Consider the following 15,750-nt stretch of genomic DNA (forward strand, 5'->3'; position numbering starts at 1 on the left):
ATGGGGCTGGGAAGTAAGGTTGTTTAGAGGGTTAAAATCTGGGCCCTGTTCCAGGTAATATAAGGCCATTATAAAATATAACTGGTGTCTGTGTCTTTTATTGATTGTGACAGTGGGTTAGATATACCACCGTAATAATTATAGGGCTAATAATAAACATTATTAAACCATATCATTAAATTAACAACAACATATAAGGCTCCTGACTTTGTACTACTTCAGCAGCTCTTTGTAGTACTTTGTCAAGTAGGACTTTTGTAATTTTTTGTAAGCAAATTTTTTAAATTATTTTTTTATTTTTTTTTACTATTAATTACACTTTATTCATTTTGTATTCTCCCATAAGCCCCTCCCTCGTCCCCTACCGATCCCACCCTCCCTCCCCCTTCCTCATGCATGCTCCTCCCCAAGTCCACTGATAGGGGAGGTCCTCCTCTCCTTCCTTCTGATCTTAGTCTATCAGATCACCTCAGGAGTGGCTGCTTTGTGATCTTCTGTGTCCTGGTAAATCTGCTCCCCCCTCAGGGGGAGGTGATCAAAGAGCAGGCCAATCAGATTATGTCAGAGGCAGTCCTTATTCCCATTGCTATGTAACCCACATGGACACTGAACTGTCATGTGCTACATCTGTGCAGGGGTTCTAGGTTATCTCCATGAATAGTCCTCGATTGGAGTATGAGTCTCTGGGAAGTTCCCTGTGTTCAAGTTTTCTAGTTCTGTTGCTCTCCTTGTGTGGTTCCCGTCCTCTCCAGCTCTTACTATTTCCCACTTCTTACATAAGATTCCATGCACTCTGCCCAATAGTTGGCCATAAGTCTCAGCATCTGCTTTGATTGTCTGCAGGGCAGAGGTTTTCAGAGGCCCTCTGTTGCAGGTTCCTAGGTTGTTTCCTGTTTTCTTCATCTTCTGATGTCCAGCCTCTTTGCCTTTCAGGATGGGGATTGAGCATTTTAGTCAGGGTCCTCTCTCTTGATTAGTTTCTTTAGATGTACAGATTTTAGTAGGTTTATCCTATATTATATGTCTATATGAGTGAGTATATACCGTGTGTGTCTTTCTGCTTCTGGGACAGCTCAATCAGGATGATCCTTTCTAGGTCCCACCATTTACCTACAAATTTCATGATTTCCTTATTTTTCAATTGCTGAGTAATACTCCATTGTGTAGATGTACCACAATTTCTGCATCCATTCTTCAGTTGAGGGGCATCTGGGCTGTTTCCAGCTTCTGGCTATTACAAATAAGGCTGCTACAAACATGGTTGAGCAAATGTCCTTATTGTGTACTTGAGCCTCTTTTGGATATATGCCTAGGAGTGGTATGGCTGGGTCTTGAGGAAGCGCCAGATTGCTTTCCAGAGTGGTTGTACAAGTTTACATTCCCACCAGCAGTGGAGGAGGGTTCCCCTTTCTCCACAGCCTCTCCAGCATGTGTTGTCACTTGAGTTTTTCATCTTGGCCATTCTGATAAGTGTAAGGTGAAATCTCAGGGTTGTTTTGATTTGCATTTCCCTAATGGCTAATGACGTTGAGCATTTCTTTAAGTGTTTCTCTGCCATTCTACAATCCTCTACAGAGAGTTCTCTGTTTAACTCCATGGCCCATTTTTTAATTGGATTACTTGATTTGTTGCATTTTAACTTCTTGACTTCGTTATATATACTGGATATTAGTCCTTTATCAGATAGAGGTTTGGTGAAGATTCTTTCCCAATCTGTAGGCAGTCGTTTTGTTTTGATGATGGTATCCTTTAATTTACAGAAGCTTTTCAGCATCATGAGGTCCCATTTATTGATTGTTGCTCTTAGAGCCTGTGCTGTTGGTGTTCTGTTCAGGAAGTTGTCTCCTGTGCCAATGAGTTCAAGGGTATGCCCCACTTTTTTTTCTAACCGATTTAATGTGTCTGGTTTTATGTTGAGGTCTTTGATCCACTTGGATTTCAGTTTTGTGCAGGGTGATAAGTATAGATCTATTTTCATTTTTCTACATGTAGACATCCAGTTGGACCAGCACCATTTGATGAAGATGCTGTCTTTTATCCATTATATGGTTTTGGCATCTTTGTCAAAGATCAGGTGTCCATAAGTGTGTGGGTTTATCTTTGGGTCCTCTGTTCGGTTCCATTGATCCACCATTCTGGTCTATGCCAGTACCATGCAGTTTTTATTACTGTTGCTCTCTAGTAAAGCTTGATATCAGGGATGGAGATACCTCCTGAAGATCTTTTATTGTAGAGGATTGTTTTAGCAATTCTGGGTTTCCTGTTATTCCATATGAAGTTGAGAATTTTTCTTTCTAGGTCTGTAAAGAATTGTGTTGGTAATTTGATGGGAATTGCATTGAATCTGTAGATTGCTTTTGGTACGATGGCCATTTTTACTATGGTAATCCTGCCAAGCCATGAGCATGGGAGATCTTTCCATCTTCTGATATCTTCTTCTAATTCTTTCTTCAGAGACTTGAAATTTTTTTCATACAAATCTTTGATTTGCTTGGTTAGGTTTACTCCAAGGTACTTTATGTCATTTGTGGATATTGTTAAGCGTGTTGTTTCCCTAATTTCTCTCTCAGCCTTCTTGTCTTTTGTATATAGGAGGGCTACGGATTTTTTTGAATTCATTTTGTATCCGGCCATATTGCTGAAGGTGTTTATCAGCTGTAGGAGTTCCCTGGTAGAGTTTTTGGGGTCACTCATGTATACTATCATATCATCTACAAAGAGTGATAATTTGACTTCTTCTTTTCCAAATTGTATCCCCTTGATCTCCTTCAACTGTCTTATTGCTCTAGCAAGGACTTCCAGAACTATGTTGAAGAGATATGGAGAGAGTGGGCAGCCTTGTCTTGTCCCTGATTTCAGCGGGATTGCTTTAAGTTTCTCTCCGTTCAGTTTGATGTTGGCTATAGGCTTGCTGTATATTGCTTTTACTATGTTTAGATATGTACCTTGTATCCCTGATCTCTCCAATACTTTAAACATGAATGGATGTTGGATTTTGTCAAATGCTTTTTCAGCATCTAGGGAGATTATCATGTGTTTTTTTTTTCTTTCAGTTTGTTAATATGGTGGATCACATTGATGGATTTCCGTATGTTGAACCACCCCTGCACACCTGGGATGAAGCCTACTTGGTCATAGTGGATGATATCTTTGATGTGTTCTTGTATTTGGTTTGCAAGTATTTTGTTGAGTATTTTTGCATCAATGTTCATAAGAGAGATTGGCCTGAAATTCTCTTTCTTTGTTGGGTCTTTGTGAAGTTTAGGTACCAAGATGACTATGGCCTCATAGAATGAGTTTGGTAATGTTCGTTCTGTTTCTATTTTGTGGAATAGTTTGAAGAGAACTGGAGTTAGCTCTTCTTTGAAGGTCTGGTAGAATTCTGCACTGAAACCATCTGGTCCTGGGCTTTTTTGGATGGGAGACTTTCGATTACTGCTTCTATTTCCTTGGAGGATATAGGACTATTGAATTGATTTATCTGGTCCTGATTCAGCTTTGGTAAGTCAAATCGATCAAGAAAATTGTCCATTTCATTAAGTTTTCATATTTTGTGGCATATAGACTTTTGAAGTAAGTCCTAATGATTGTTTGGAGTTCCTCAGTGTCTGTGGTTATGTCCCCATTTTCATTTCTGATTTTGTTGATTTGGATGGTGTCTCTCTGCCTTTTAGTTAGTTTGGCTAAGGGTTTGTCGATCTTGTTGATTTTCTCAAAGAACAAACTTTTGGTTTCATTGATTCTTTGAATTGTTTTATTTGTTTCTAATTGATTGATTTCAGCCCTGAGTTTGATTATTTCTAGCTGTCTACTCCTTTTTGGTGTGTCTGCTTCTTCTTTTTCTAGGGTTTTTAGGTGAGCCATTACGTTGCTTGAATGCGCTGTCTCGAATTTCTTCTTGAAGGCATTTAGTGCTATGAACTTTCCTCTTAGCACTGCTTTCATTGTGTCCCCCAAGTTTGGGTATGTTGTGTCTTCATTTTCATTGAGTTTTAGGAAGACTTTAATTTCTTTCTTTATTTCTTCCCTAACCCAGCTGTCATTTAGTAGCAAGTTGTTCAGTTTCCATGTGTGTGTAGGCTTTTTGCTATTTCTGTTTTTGTTGAGGTCCAGCTTTATTCCATGGTGATCAGACAGGATACAGGGGATTATTTCAATCTTCTTGTGTCTGTTGAGGCTCGTTTTGTGATCAACTATATGGTCTATTTTGGAGAAGGTTCCATGAGGTGCTGAGAAGAAGGTAAATTCTTTTGTGTTTGGGTGTAAGGTTCAGTAAATGTCTGTCGGGTCCATTTGATTCATGACCTCTCTTAGAGACATTGTTTCTTTGTTTAATTTCTGTTTTGTTGACCTGTCCTTTGTTGAGAGTGGGGTGTTGAAGTCTTCTACTATTAATGTGTGGGGATCTATGTGTAGTTTAAACTTTATCAAATGTCTGTTTTACAAATGTGAATGCCCTTGTATTTGGGGCATAGATGTTCAGGATTGTGATGTCTTCTTGTTGGAGTTTTCCCTTGATGAGTATGAAGTGTCCTTCCCCATCTCTTTTGATTAATTTTGGTTGAAAGTCTATTTTATCAGCTATTAGAATGGCTACTCCTGCTTGCTTCTTGGGTCCATTTGTTTGGAAAGCCGTCTTCCAACCCTTTACCCTCAGGTAATGTCTATCTTTGTGACTTAGGTGAGTTTCTTGTATGCAACAGATTGCTGGGTTTTGTTTACACATCCATTCTGTTAGTCTGTGTCTTTTTATTGGAGAATTGAGTCCATTGATTTTGAGAGAGATTAATGTCCAGTGGCTGTTAGATCCTTTGATTTTGATGTTACCTGTGGTCATAAGGTTGTGTGTTTGGTTGCTTTTTGTTTTATTGTAGTGAGGTTAATTATTTCCTGTGTTTTCTTGAAAGTTGCTAGTTTTCTTGGGTTGTATTTTCCCTTCTAGTGTCTTCTGTAATGCTGGATTTGTGTAGGTATTGTTAAAATTTATTTTTGTCATTGAATATCTTGTTTTCTCTGTCTATGAGGACTGAGAGTTTTGCTGGGTATAGTAACCTGGGCTGACATCTGTGTTCTCTTAGGGTCTGCATGATATCTGTCCAGTTCCTTCTGGCTTTCATAGTCTTTGTTGAGAAGTCAGGTGTGATTCTAATGGGTTTGCCATTATATGTTACTTGGCCTTTTTCCCTTGCAGCTTTTAGTATTTTTTCTTTGTTCTGTATACTTACTGTTTTGATTATTATGTGGCGAGAGGATTTTCTTTCCTGGTCTAATTTATTGGGTGTTCTGTAGGTAAGCAATTTTTTTTTTTTTTAAGATTTATTTATTGTCTATATAGTGTTCTGTCTGTGCACCAGAAGAGGGCACTATAGATAGTTGTGAGCCACCATGTAGTTGCTGGGAATTGAACTCCGGACCTCTGAAAGAGCAGCCAGTGCTTTTAACCTCTGAGCCAACTCTCCAGCCTTTGTAAACAAATTTTTTAAATGGCCTGCATTAAGATGTTCAGTTAGAGTGTTGTCCATGTAATGGACAATATAACAGTCTTTAGCTATTGGTATTGATGCCTGCTATAACATAATCTTGACAAATTGTTGCACTATTTTTCATTCACTGTGAGAATGGGGATATTTCTACATTCAATACCTATTACTCTCAGCCAGGACTGAAAAGGTGAATCTGCTTGTCATCGTGGTGCGAGAGGATGCACAAAATGTAGTCTTTTATGTCAACAGTTATTTTATAATAATTTTTTGGGAATGGCTGAGATAGTAGGGAAGCTGGGCTGAGTAGCCCCCAAGGCCTGGATGGATGTGTTAATTGCTCTTAAATCATGGAGAAATATTAATTTGTCTGACTTTTTAAATTTATAACAAAAACTGGAGAATTCAAGGGGCTAGTAGATGATTCAATATGTCCCATCCCTTATTCTTTAACTCAATTTTGTAATGCCTGATACTTTTCTCCACCCCAGTGATTGGCCACTGTTCTACCCAAATTGGGGTGTCGGAGTTACAGGATAGTATTAGGAGGAAGTGGATAGTATTAGGAGCGCCTTACTATCAGTAGACATTAGAATTGGGGGTAGCCTTTCATTCCAAGTTTTTCATGTACTATGTAATACTCCTAAAAGGCTTTCTTACCAGTGGTGACCACTACACCCATCTCCTTTAAAAGATCCTTTCCCCTTAAGTTACTGGGGAGGTCTATCAATAGTAGGAAAGTAATTGCCCTTGAATTGCCTTCACTGTCTTCCTATATCACCAGCTGAGAGACATGCAAAAATGGTGACTGCCTGCCCACACCCTTGAATGTTGGCCAGAACAGTCTCGATGCCACATACTACAATTCTTCTCCTCTGAAGCCTTCTTGGACCATGTCCCCACAGCTCAAATCACCCTCAGTACCACTGCTTTCCATGCTACTAGTATGGCCCATTAAGCCCTGCCTAAAGCATTTCACTGCTTTTCAAAGTCTCCAAATCCACATTCCTCAAAACAAAAGTCTGGTCAAGCCTATCACAGCAATACCTCAGTCCCTAGTACCAATTTCTGTCTTAGTTTGGCTTTATTGCTCTGAAGAGACACTATGACCAAGACAACTCTTATAAAGAAAATATTGAATTGGGGCTGGCTTACAGTTCCAGAGGTTCAGTCCATTGTCATCATGGCAAGAAGCATGGCAGCCTGCAGGCAGACAGGGTGGTAGAGAAAGAGCTGAGAAGGGCACTGTCATATGCAGGCAGCCAGGAAGAGATTCTTATCAGCACTGAGTGGAGTCTGAACATAGGAGACCTCAAAACCTACCCCCATAGTGGCACACTTCCTCCAACAAGGCCACACCTCCTAATAGTGTTACTTTCCATGGGTCAATCATTAAATAACATGAGTCTATGGTAGCCAAACTTATTCAAACCACCACAGTAATCAAACTGTAATAAATTTTCATACATACATATGAAAGGATGGCATGACAAGTCCTGAGGACTTAGTAGCCAACAAGATTTATTGGCTATGCAGAACAGAAGGTCTGGCTGTAGACATTTTTATGTCCCAGTCTCAGAGCTGTTCCTTTGAAGAAGGATCAGCAATATGTTACCTGTTGTTTGTCCTCTTGATTTCTTTCATGTCTATAGCCAAGATCTTCAGGGGGTCTCCCCCGGTCAAATTTTATTTTTATATATTTTGATAGAATCCATTTTTTTCTCTTGCTGTTAAAACAGAAACAAAACCTTTCCCCAGTGAAAATACATTTCCTGTCTTTCATTCTGATACTAGGACATTAATATGCACAGGCTTAGTTCAGTTTTTTCCCCTAAAACCCAATATCTCTCAACAGCTGTTGTTTTTGATTAATAGCACTTAAAAAAATAAAGTTAATAGAAGATTACATAATCTATGTCTAGGAGTCTTTGTTACCCCTTTCTGTTTGTTAAGCATCTTTTTTAAAGTATGATTAGGTCTGTATACTTTCCATGAAGGATTGTATGGTACACCCATAACATGTTCCATACTATGATATGCAAAAAATGCTTCATTTTCCTAGAGACATATACTGGCACACTGTCATTTTTAATTTGTACAGTAAGTCCCATAATTGGGGGCTGGAGAGATGGCTCAGTGATTAAGAGCACTGACAGCTCTTCCAGAGGATCAGAGTTCAGTTCCCAGTACCCACATGGCATCTCAGAACTGTCTGTAACTCCTGTTCCAGGGGATCTGACACTCTCACTCAGACATGCAGGCAAAACACCAATGTACATAAAATAAATATAAATACATTAAAAAAGAGAAGTTCAAAGTCCCATAATTGCCTAAGAAATGTCTAATTACAGGGTCATGGTTGTAGAACTTAAAGCAGTTGCTCGCTGAAATACCGAATGTGTCCATGGTATGGTGGACATATTTGAAATTTTCAAACTGAAAGGAAACATACCTATTTACCAAATTTTATTTCCTTGGGTAAACCTCTGGGTTACTCCCTGCAAATAGTGGGGTTTGGCTATATAAAGAACTAGTAAGACATTTTCTTATAATTTCTTTGGATTGTTGTCAAGAAAAGAAACTTTCCCCCTTTTAAACCTTTGCTGTTAACATGGTGTTCCTTATGAAATTCTGAAGCTTCTAGCACATTTCCTGTCAATAACTGATCAATTTCATGATTACCATGTGCTAAATAAAGGATTTGGTATACCTGTATGGGATCTGACATGTTTTATATACAATGGATGATTTGTATTTCTGATCACTTGTAGTTGAAGAGAGTTAATTTCAAATTATCCTGAATAAGTTCAGAAGTTTCTACATGCAAAACAACTTTAAGCACATTGAGGATAACTCTGAGATTCAGTAAAACATAAATATCGTAAGAATGGCAGACAACTCTGATTTTTGAACTGAAGAACGTGGGTTTTGAGTTACTTTGCTTATTTTTTCTGACTTATACCCAGCCATTCCTGACTTACTTTCATCAGTATAAACTGTAAGTGCTTCAGAAACTGGTGTTCTCACTAGATGGAGGGAAATCCAATTAACTCTTTATAAGCTGAACTCACTTATTCTTATGATACTTGTTAATTGTCCCCAAACAGTTCTACAAGCTCTTTGCCAGTCTTCATTGATTACTCATTTCATAATCTCAGCATTAGTGTGAGGCACGATTTCTGTTGGGTCTGTTCCTAACAATGACTAAGTCTCCCTTTTATAACGAAATCAGAAACCATGTCTATATAAGTCTTTAATTTTTTAAATTGTGTTTGTGTGATAAGAGGATCCATTGTAAAATACTATCTTCCCTTTGCATAATGAATCCAGTAGGAGAGTGAGTTGAGGGCAAATACATAAACAAAACAAAATACAGTCCCCTGTGAAGTCTCTGAAGCCTCTGGGTTTAGGGGGAGCATTTAACAATCAGCAGCATGGAGCCCACCTGACAGCAGAACAAACCTAGATATTCCCTGCAGTGTGGACCCTCTGGTGATAGACAAGATGTGCTCTCTGACTGAAGCCTTTCTCATACTGCTCACATGTGTATGGTTTCTCTCCTGTGTGCTGGTGCCTGTGGAAGTTTGTGGCCTGACAGAAGCCCTTCACACACTGCTGACATGTGTAGGGTTTCTCTCCTGTGTGGACCCTCTGTTGCCTCTGGAAGCATGAGGCCTGACTGAAGCCCTTCCCACACTTCTCACACTTGAATGGTCTCTCCCCAGTGTGGACTCTCTGGTGGGTGCAAAGTTTCATGCTAGAACTGAAGCCTTTGCCAGTTTCCACACTTATATAGCTTGTCTCCTGTGTGAATTCTGTCATGGTTCTGGAGTTATTCCCATTTTATGAAGCCCTTTCTACACACTTCACACTAGTAAGGTTTCTCTCAGTGTGCATATGACAGTGGATGTTGAGATTCCAGCTTCAGTGGAAACCATTTCCACTGTGTTGTACCAGTAGGGCTTCTCGCCCATGTGCACTCTCTGGTGAGTCTGAAGATATTAAGCTCTTACTGAAACCCTTGTCACACCGGTGACTCTTTCACTGGATGAGCACTTTGTTGAATGGGGACACTGGAGAGATGCCTGGTATCCTCTTATGTATGAGGTACAGGGAACTCCTTTCCTAAGATGACCTGATGATGGAGTTCCAAACTGTGGTTGTCAATTAAGGATTTGTGGTCCTTGATGCACTAGTAGGCTTTCTGTTCTGTGCACACATGATGTTGGGGGAGGGGTGACGTGGGAATGTTGACTTTACCACAGTCACTGCTGCTGTGGGCTTTGTCTCTTTGATGCAGTATATTATTGTCGTGTTGGAAAATGCAACTCAGAATGCCAACACCCTGACCAAACAATTGTGGCTTTCTTTTTTCACTAGAGTCTGTGGATAGCGTTTCTGATGGTTCTGTCTCTCCCTAAGATATGTTTTACTCCAAGAACACTGAGCTCTCCCAGACAGAAATTCCTGATTTTTAGTTCTGCTGAATGGTCGCTTGTGAGACTCTCAGGACAGCCATCATTCTCAGTGGCAGTGCTCTTGGAAGTGAGACACCATTCCTTGGGTGTTTATGACAGCTTCTGGAGCACTGACCAGCGTCATTGGCAAGCATGGAGGCCACCCCAGGGAAGGGCACTTTAATCCTGTTGCATGAAAAGTCTCCATCTTGTTTGGACTCTGGCCTCCTGAAAGAATAGAGAATAGACTAGTGGTATCAGCAAGGATGCGGACATTGAGGATCTGTATCCTCATTTTTCTCTCTGGAAACATTAGCTAGAGACCAGCATCAAAGATGAACTTCCAAGTACTCTGAGGAACAAAGAGCTACAACAAGAAGAGAGCATACTCAAGAGCAACCCATGTTTGACTGTGGTGGGAAATCTTGGGTGACTGCAGGAGGTAAAGCTCACAGACAACTTTAGCCACTGCTAAGTACCTGTTTTGCTGCAGATGTGTGAAGCTGTGCACATGGATATTGGGAAGGAAGCACTTTTCAGCATCTGGGCATTTTTACTTGAGGGATGGTGTGGGATGAAGTACACATGGGTCTGCCTCCTCCCTGGGACTGGAGCAAGCAGAGAAAACCAGACTTGTCTGGTCCTAACTTGTCTGCAGGTGACATGATGAGCATCTGGTTCCCCTGACTCAGAGCTAAGGTGAGAGAGTGTGATGGGATGGTGCAAGGAGCGTTGGAGCCAGAGGGAGAGAGACAAGGCATACAGGGATTGCTTGGAACAGCAAAGGCCCAGAAGCCAATGTCCAGATCAAGGAAGCCACTGTGTTAATGAGCACACACATGTAGGAGGAGATTGGAATGACTTCAGCACACAAACTTGCTTGGAAATGAGAAGAGAGCTAAAACGTTTAGATGGTGAGACTCAAAACATGCCTACTGATTAGGGAAGGACTATTCTGGGAAAAAGAAAGAATGCAACGGCTTGAGCAAGTGGGTCTCCTTAAAATTCCTGCTCTCCAAACTAAGATCACCAGTCTTACAAAAAAGGGGAGGAGGAGTTCAAAAATCAAGGGAGACCTCAGCTGCCAAGCTAAGGCAGCAGATGTCCTGAAAGAAGAACAAAGCTTGCAACGCTATCTGACAGGTCCCCAAGGAAATGAAAAATGACCCGAGAATAAACAATCAGTCCTGGAAGCATCAAAGGTAAACCAAATAACTTCTGAAGCTGAAAACAGAAACAACTGAAGTAGAAGGTCCATTGAATCCTAAGATGCAGCTTGGTAGCTTACATGACACAGTAGGAATGGTAAATGGCGGTGGGAGAAGGAGGTAGGCAAACAGGGTTTTGTGTCAAGAGAGAGATGCTCTTTGTGAGAAACACAGAAGCATTCTGGGTATAGAAGTCGTTGCAGCTACACAAGGGCCATGGACTTTATGAAGCCTTTGCTCACAGTGTACAGACGCCTGGATTTTAGTGTCTGTAGCCATGACCAAAACAAAATCTGTAGTAACGTGCCTGCAGATGCTCAGACACCTGCGGAGGCAAAGGCAGGATGTGGAGAGTGAGCATGAGACACATGTAAAGTCATCCCTCAGAGGATGACCTGTGAGGACTCCTGAGTAAAGGAATGCAGGGGGCAGGAGGGGACATGGCAGTCCACCAGAGAAGAGCATTCTTTCCAGAGACAAGCAAGAGACAGCAGCTGAGCCACAAAGCCAGAAGTAGGAAAAAATGGATGTCGGCAGAAATGGAGGGTGAGACCCTAGAAAGATGGGGTACCTGTCAGGCACAGTAGATGAAGCCTGTCACCCTAGTGCCTGGGAAGCTGAGGCAGGAGGACCAAAATGTCTGGGAAAGCCTGGGCTATACTGCAAGACTTTACAACAAAACAAAAAACTAAAAATAGCTTGATTTTACTGGGTGAAATAGGCCAACTGTCTGAGGCACAGAGCGGCACGATGGTAATCTAAGGTTGAGGTGGGAAAGAAGCACCACCCCACACAAGAGCAGAAGCAGTGCTGGGTCATCTGGTGGCTGCACTTAGCTGTCTGGTCAAGGACACAGAAAGAGGATGTGGAAACTCCCTGCAGCTGAGGAAAGCCACTGAGGCCAGGCTTGAGTCAGGGGCATTCCTGCATGAAGGACCAGAGAGCCTATTGTGTGAAGCTGTGAAGCTAAAGCCTGGATTCCCTTGTAGATCCCAAGAGATTAGAGATGTCAGTGGCATGGGATACCTGGCCAGAAAAGCTGCTAATAGAGAGTGGAACCAGCCCAGGAGAAAGAAGTGTGTTACAGTCCACTAAGCTGAAAGGAGTTGGAGATCCGAACAGCACTTTGACACCAGACATGGAGATGCAGAGTTTGGAGTTTGATCTCCTTGTGTTGGTTCAGTATTCCCTCACTGTGCTTCCTTCCCTCCCTTTTAGAACAATATACTCTGTCATTATATGTTGGGTTATGCTATCTGCTTTTTTATTTTGATATTTCAGGGGATTATGGTTAAGAGATTGCGAGAGTCTAAGATGAGGGTTTGAGCTTTGGACTTTTAAATAGGGTTGACACTGTGATAGACTGTGGGGACTTTTGTGGTTGGATGGAATGCATGTTGCATTCTGATCTAGCTACAAGTACGTAGGGGCTGAGGAGTTGAATGTGGTGGTTTGAATGGCAATGGGCCCCACAGGCTCGTGTGTTTGAATGCTTGGTCCACAGGGAGTGTCAACACTTAACAGGGATCAGGAGATGAGGCCTTGTTGGAGGAAGTGTATCACTGGGCTTGGACTTTGCAGTTTCAAATACTCAAGCTGGGTGGGGTGGCTCTCTCTCTCTCTGCTGCCTTTAGATCCCGATGTAGAACTCCCTGCTACCATGCTCCCAACCATGATGAAAATGGACTAAAGTTCAGAAACAGTAAACAAGCCCTAATTAAATGTTTTCCATTACAAGATTCACCATGGTCAAGGCACACACACACACACACACACACACACACACACACACACACACACAAATATACAAACACGCACTCAGCATGTATGAGTGCACATACATAGTCACACTCATAAAGAAATGTTTAAAAATTATTTTAAAGCACAGCATGCATGTGTAAAATGCAATTTTTAAAGATAAAGCGCTGGAGAGATGGTTCAACAGTTCAAACACTGGCTGCTCTTACTAAGGACCCAGGTTGGGTGTGCAGCACCTGCATGCCTGCTGGCTTACAACCATCTGTTACTCCAGGTCTATGGGGTCTGATGCCCTTTTCTCACCTCTGTGGCCACCATGAATGTATGTGATGCACAAACATGCAGACAAAACACTCAAATATACATAAAATGCAAAATAAATGAACCTAAAAGGAAAGCAGTGGAGTACAACTAAGATACCAAATGTGAGCTCTTGACTTTACCAAGGGACACAGGGAGCCATCCTCACCCACTAACAGAAGGTTCTTGAAGTTCTCCAGCATCACAGCACAGTACAGCTTCCTCTGGGCAGCATCCAGCAGCTCTAGCTCCTCCTCACTGAAGACCATGGCCACATTCTTGAATGTCACTGCCTCCTGTGACAGCAAACACATGCCACCTCAGTTTCATATCCAATGCCAGAAGGACCTGAGCAACTGTTTACAGAGTGCCTATTATCTTAGTTAGGGATTCTATTGCTGGGATGAAACACCATGACAGAAAGGCTCTGAGTTCCTGTCCTAACGTCCTTCGGTGATGAATAGCAATGTGGAAGGATAAGCCAAATAAACTCTTTCCTCCTCATAGTGTTTTGTTGCTTCAACAGAAATCCAAACTAAGGCAGGCTGTTGTGGTGCACACATCTTTAATCTAAGGATTCAGGAGGCAGAGAAAGAAGATCTCTGAGTCTGTGACCAGCCTGGTCTACAGGCTAAGTTCCAGGACAGCTAGGGCTACACAGGGAAACTCTGTCTTGGGGTGTGAGGAAGGGAAGAAAGGAAAAAGAAACCCTATCTAAGACACAGGCCTTCAGGAACCTTCTGGAACAAACATGCAGCTCTCACTCTGTATTCTCAGAACACACTACGGCCAACAGCAGAGGCATTCAGGATCATGGATATGAGCACAGACTCTGGAAATCTTGGTTCAAACTTCAAGGCTCTGGCCTGATGAGCTTGGGTAACTTCTCAGGGCCTCAGTTTCCATATTTTTATAACAGTACCTACATTACAGTGTTCCTGAAGGGATTAAATTAGACCACAGAAAGGACCTAGGACACTGTTTGAGATGTGCTAAGCAGCAAATATATGTTCAACGCTTTCATCATTTTCTGTATTATGCCATTCCTGGAAACACAGTGTTCCATAAAGTCTACAAGTGAAAATTTCAGAAAAACTGTATTTTTAATCACTTACCAAAGTGATTAATTGTATGGAGATACATACTGCCTACAATTAACTGGGAAAATTGCCACTGTTATTAGTAAAACAAGCATTTATTCCTTGGAACTGATTATACTGGGCAGCTCAAGAACTTGGCTGAGCACCATGTCAAATATACCCTTTTGCAATTTACTGAATCATGCCTCCAGGGTGCTCAGTGGAGTATAATAAATGCACTGAGTTTCCAGGCTGCTGGTGTGTCTCCATCAGAGCACAGGGCTCATCTCATCCCAGCTCGTCTGTACATGTGTCTGTGTGTCTGTCTTTCCTTCATTCCTTCATCACCTGAGATGGGTGATGCCCAGAAGCTGAGCAGATGGTGGCAGCTAGACCCTCCCTGGTTACTCAGGATATGAATGCTTAGGGTGCTAAATTCAGGAAAGGAGGGTGAGCAGTGTTCTGTGCATGTGTGCACACATGTATACGTGCATGGTAATGTACTTATGTACATGAGGGTGTGCATACATGTAGAGCCTAGAGAACAACCTATGCTGTCCTTCCTCACGTGCTGGCCACCCTTTCTTGTTTTTGTTTTTGAATCAAGGTCTTCCAGTGGCCTGGAACTTGCCCAGTAGGCTAGGATGTCTACCAATGAGCACCAGAGTTCTGCCTGTCTCTATAGATTCCCAGAAAGAGTAGAGCCCTCTCTCTGGTCTCCTTCCTCTATCTCAAAATATATTCACCGTTTCACACATTCACATGTGCTTTGAGCACATGTCCCCCAACCAACCCTTTCTTCTCAGCCACATCCCTCAAGCTTTCATGCAGTTCAGTGTGGCTCAGCTGTACCAGGCTTGCCTAGCATGCAGGGGTCCTATTTTCAACACCTGACACTGGGGGGAGTCGGGGAAGCAATATGACTTACCTGTAACTTGGTCATGGTTCTTTTCTTCTTTTTGAGATAAGGCAAGTCTTTGGGAAGCAAGCTGTGGGAGGAAAGGCTTTCATGAGAGCTTTGCTAGGACAGTCAATCACATGTCTTCCTCAGCTTTTCCATCAGCCCCAAGTGCTGGCCTTCCAAGCCTGTGCACATAGTCCTGGCTTTTCTACCTACTTCCTACGAACTGGCAAAGTATGCCTTCATGTTACCAGGCCATCCATGCCTCACTTCACTCATTGCAGATGGTTAGGAAGGCCCATATTCTCTATTTCCAGCAACTTCCAGGTTGTGGGGTGCTCAGACCTTCAAAAGATGCCTGTGGTGATGGGCTTCCCAGGAAAGCAAATTTTAAGGAGCTCTGAACTCTCTGATGAACACTGTCTTGACTGATCACCACCCTCAGAAGGGTCTGGTAACTGTGACGTCTATCTTACATATAATTGTTTCCGTACAGAGGGGTGAAACCCCCATCTCTCTCTCTAAAAGGTTTAAACCTTGCTCCTCTGCAAGAGCCTCCACAAAGTC

The 15,750-nt window shown here is 42.0% G+C and overlaps 1 pseudogene; it reads right to left on the reverse strand.

The window, feature by feature from the left end:
* Positions 1-8,942: 8,942 nt before the first annotated feature.
* Positions 8,943-15,225, reverse strand: LOC129677239 (zinc finger protein 235-like; annotated as a pseudogene).
* Between the last annotated feature and the right edge of the window lie 525 nt (positions 15,226-15,750).

This window comes from Psammomys obesus, unplaced genomic scaffold (genome assembly GCF_907164565.1).
Source record: "Psammomys obesus unplaced genomic scaffold, mPsaObe1.curated_primary_1811, whole genome shotgun sequence".
Classification (NCBI taxonomy): Eukaryota; Metazoa; Chordata; class Mammalia; order Rodentia; family Muridae; genus Psammomys; species Psammomys obesus.